The sequence below is a fragment of the Dermacentor albipictus genome, chromosome 1, assembly GCF_038994185.2.
Source record: "Dermacentor albipictus isolate Rhodes 1998 colony chromosome 1, USDA_Dalb.pri_finalv2, whole genome shotgun sequence".
Classification (NCBI taxonomy): Eukaryota; Metazoa; Arthropoda; class Arachnida; order Ixodida; family Ixodidae; genus Dermacentor; species Dermacentor albipictus.
Window position 1 is genome coordinate 474,771,998 of NC_091821.1, and position 4,788 is coordinate 474,776,785.

Here is a 4,788-nt window from a genome sequence, read left to right on the forward strand (position 1 = left end):
AGCTATAGTTTTGTTTATCTTTACTTTCAGGTTTATTTATCAGATCTTTATGTGCGCTTTCAACTATTCGTCTTTATCGAGAAAGAAACATTATTCTAGGATTTATTCCGAATTCATGTTTTGTTCGCATTTCAAATAAGAGATTGGTATTGTGTGGCTTTGAGAATCATAGCCTAATTTCTAGCGAACCTGCTTCTTTTGACGAGTTGCATCGAGAGTTGAAGATAAGTGTAAATAAACCACGCGTTTCAAAACGTTGTATAGGTATATTTCTTTCGATAACTAGACAAATAAATCTAGTACATTGCCGTGAATTTGGCTTCAATTGTTGTTACAGACGTCTTCGTGTTCAGGCCGGCCATCTTAAAGCTCCCCAATCACTCTCTGGAGCACTTGCATTAGTAAGTTACTGCAAAGGACATATTTCACGCGAGCATATTGATTTTTTTATGAGCGTCATCAATATTATTTTTGACCTGACGTGGTTGCCTAGTGCCTATGGTGCTGGGCTGCTAAGCAAGAGGTCACAGGATCGAATTCCGGCCACGGCGACCGCATTTCGATGGAGGCGAAATGCGAAAACACGCGTGTACTTAGGTTTAGTTGCACGTTAAAGAACCACAGGTGGTCAAAATTTCCGGAGTCCCCCACTACGGCGTGCCGCATAATCAGTTCGTGGTTCTGACACCTAAAGACCCGGAATTCAATTTTTAACATAATATTTTCCTGAAACATAAACAAGATCTCTCGCGTAATTTTCCAAAGATATCGTGGGTGAATAGTATAAGCCTGAGGGATGGTGTTCGGTGCTTGGTTCACGAACAAACCTCGTGGCGAAAATAACGATAATGGCAACGGCCAAAGAAGGGTGCATTTAATCATCACATGTGTCAAAACCGTGGTCACCATTCAAATTTCACTGTGCACTCAAGGGCCCTTTGTGTCTGACGAACAAAGGTTCACACACAACTACCACCCCTCACAGGTGCCTAAACATTCTCGGAAAATAGAATGCACTTGGAGTTGAACTAGAGATTTCTTTGACCCATTGTTGGTCTAGCCGATATCGAAGCCAGGTTTTCTGGAATGCGAGGAGGCCCTTGAGTGTTTCTGCTCATTCACACAATATGCTGCTTACACCTTGTGATCATACCAAGGTGAGTACACCATGGCAAGCCTCTCTGGAAAGACTGTGCGATTGTTGTGCCTGTGCATGGCAAGCTGGACACGGATTCAGTGTACTGTAACTTATTTTTTTGTCCTAACGCATCCTGCACACTACCAAAGCGCTAGCGCAACCGAGAGTTCTCTTCCAGAGTATGTACACTTCTCGGAAACACATAGCCCCGTCTACCTACAGCAGAAGTAGGGGAAACTTAACTTGCTTAACCTGCTGATCTTTCTGACTATTGTAAGACCAGGTCTGTGGATGCCAGAATCAAAACGCAGTTGCATGTTCAAGGTCCCCTAAACCACCTTTAGTAACACACACACAAAAAGAAAACAATCGTATGCTCCTCTCCAGCACTTTTCGTTCCCTTCTTGACATGTCACGCTGACATCAGAGCCATGCACATGACGTTACCGGGGCAAAAAATGTTGATTAGTCCATGTACGCGACATAACAGTTCTGATCACTTGGTCAGAATGCCTTTGCCATGTATAGTCGCACTCCTGCTCTTCCTTGCCGTCTCACTTGCATTTTGTGCGCAACTCAAATGATTTCACCTCGTGTAAGGTTTAGCGTTGTTCGTGTGGCGGAAGCAGTGTGTCGCTGAAAAGCTTCAGTACTGCCCTAGAGTACGCAGAGAAGACACTGCACATGGAGAGGGTAGCAAAGGCAAGACGAAAACTGCTCGCTTGATTTTTGAGCACATGATGATATAGGGGACCTTGTTACAGTGCCATTTTGTTGAAAAGGTGGCACAGAATGCTGCTGTATGCTTGACAATTTCACTATAATAATCACCGGTTTATGTCAATGGTGTACTTGTGCACACTTTCAAATGCCGAGTACAACCGCGTGAGGACGTCATTGTAGTTCTCCCGCAACTTTTCATGCCGGTCCTTTTCATGCCGGTTCTCCCAACTTTTCATGCATAGAAGGCGCAGTGAATTGACATTACACAGTTACGGACGGCCTCGCTGGGGCCTTCGGGACGCTGTGGACAATTCACGCGCTATTTTGTGTGTTTGAACAACATCGCAAGCACGCACATGACAATAAAAAATGTGGCTCTCATCCATTGGTCAAGGTAACCTCATCCGAGTTCTTGGCCGGCGAATGCGGCTAAACAGGCGCTAATAATGATTCAACATGTGAGGGAACCAGGGCAGGTCCTGAAGATTGAACTAAATGTACTGTAGTCGTTTAACATTACCGCACGCCATTCCAGCCATTCTCCAGCCATTAGCAGCATGGATGGTTGGATGGATGGATGTTATGTGCGTCCCCTTTGGAACATCCTCTTTGGAGCATCTCCTTTGGTGGGCTGCGCCACCAAGCTCCGGCTATGTCCTAAGCTACTGCCTAATGTTCTACCTAGGTAGGACATTAGGCAGCAACCGGCGGCCTTACTAGCAACTGGCGGCGTTAGGCGCCACATGGCGCCACCTATGAAGACATGTTGCAAATATTTTTCTACAAAATTGCCAGCTGCTTTCATAAGCAATATAACAAGTTCCGACAAATAGATAAAACAAATTGTTTATATCAGTTAAAAGAAATGGTTTAATTTATGAGCCGTACTGCAAAAATATAAAATTTCTTTAATTGCATCAGGAATTACTGAGAAAAACGCAATGTTTACTTGCACAGTAACTGCGAATGTAATGGGGCCTCTTGGAATAGAATCATATCGAAACAGTGAACGACGCAGCTTTGCGCAGAGGCGGTGTCGTACCCAATGAAGTGATAGCTGAGGGGCGACTATTGCTAGTTGAAAACTTTTCCCAATACCCCGCCGGGACGACGTGAAATACCGTCGGCCATGGCAATTTTTGGCAGGCCCTACGGGGCTTCATTATTCAATGAAAAATCAGAATATTTCGTGAAAAACCGTTGGTTGACTTCGGAAACCTTAACGATCGTAATTCGTTAGCTTGGTAAGGTTATGAAACAGGCGCCCTACAACTTGGTGTGGGCCAAAATTGGCATTGTATCACAAACGTGCTACGAAATAACTGATAGATAAATAAATGATAAAATGCATGACACACACGCGTGTCATATAGGTCATTAAAAAGCCGCCTACGTCCTGGTGCTTTCATGGTCGTTTCGTTTACTTGGTATGTATCAAAATGACATGCGTGTCATGCATGTCATGAAACATCCGCCTATGTCTTATGTAACGAAATTGGCATACTATGAAGAACATAAATAATAGGTCATGAAACAGTCGCCTACATCTCGGTGTATATCAAAATTGGCATAGTACGACAAGAGTGTATGAAAATAAATAATAAGTCATGACACACATGCCATGTAGGTCATGAAACAGCTACCTATGCCTTGATGCTCTCATGGTCGTTTCGTTAACTTGGTAGGCACCTAGTGTCATGACATGAAACAGTCGCCTACATCTCGGTATGTATCAAAATTCACATAGTATGACAAGAGTACATGACGAAATAAATGATATGTCATAACATGCATGTCATGTATGTCATGAAACAGCTGCTTATGCCTTGAAGCTCTCATGGTCGCTCTGTTAACTTGGTAGTTAACATGTTGATCCCACAGGGCGTGGGATCTGCCGGTTATTCTCTTTCATTTTATTGTTTACAATTGCAGTTGTGTGTCCTTAAATCACATACAAGAAAAACACCGACCGTACATCACTTTGTTTGAAACCTTGCCCGCATATAGCACTTGTTAACCAGAAAATTGGCCATACTGCACCCTCCCGTAGTTCTATATTTGACCTCCGTTGCATTCACAGTTGTTCCGGAAAGCGGCATAATTACTACGTTATTCATCAAATGACCTTCAAAGCTCTGGATCGGTTGCATGCGCAGTTTACCGCAAATGTCTTAATTAGTCCGCACACTTTGAACGCCGACACCGGACACCAGAGAAACCAACTACGAACGCCGCATGACGCATAAAAAATGGAAAATAAGAAAGAGAAGGCTCAATATTTATTGGCCGCACTCCTATTCATGGCACGAATGCGCAAATTTTGTCACATGCGCATACCATCAATTTTGATGCAACTAAATGACTGAGATGTGATTTTGAAGATTTCAAGATGTGAGGTTGCGTTAAAATGTGACTGCCTCCAGATTTGCCATTTAAGCAACTGCCCCCAGGGTTCATTAAATAAAAACGTTCATTGATATTTTGTTGATGATTCTGCTGCTACTTACGTTATGCTGCAAAATATGTCCACTCCGTGACTCCACCTTTCTGCAGAGTGGAAGGTTGCAAAAATAATTCCCATGGTAAAACCAGGCCACACATCTTGCCTGCCTAACCACCGGCCAATTTCTTTACCATGCACGTGCTGCAAAATACTAGAGCACATAATCTTGAAACAATTGACAGAATTCACGGAATGAAAGAATTTAATCCATTCAAACCAGCACGGTTTTCGAAACGGTCACTCAACAGCACCGAACTCATGGAAACCCTTCATGACTTAACTATAAACATTAATGAGCAACCACAGGCGGGCATAATCCTTATGGATTTCTCTAAAGCCTTTGATCGTGTTTCCCATGTAAACTTCACAATCTTAACCGCCTGCTTGTTAACGGCTCTCTTGTTCGTTGGATCAATTATTTTCT

At 43.2% G+C, this 4,788-nt stretch overlaps 1 non-coding gene across 1 annotated transcript; it reads left to right on the plus strand.

The window, feature by feature from the left end:
* The first annotated feature begins 2,877 nt into the window (after window positions 1-2,877).
* On the plus strand, window positions 2,878-3,019 carry LOC139055074 (U4 spliceosomal RNA). Its single transcript, XR_011511638.1, has one exon. It is a non-coding gene; the product is annotated as a U4 spliceosomal RNA (small nuclear RNA).
* Window positions 3,020-4,788: the final 1,769 nt, after the last annotated feature.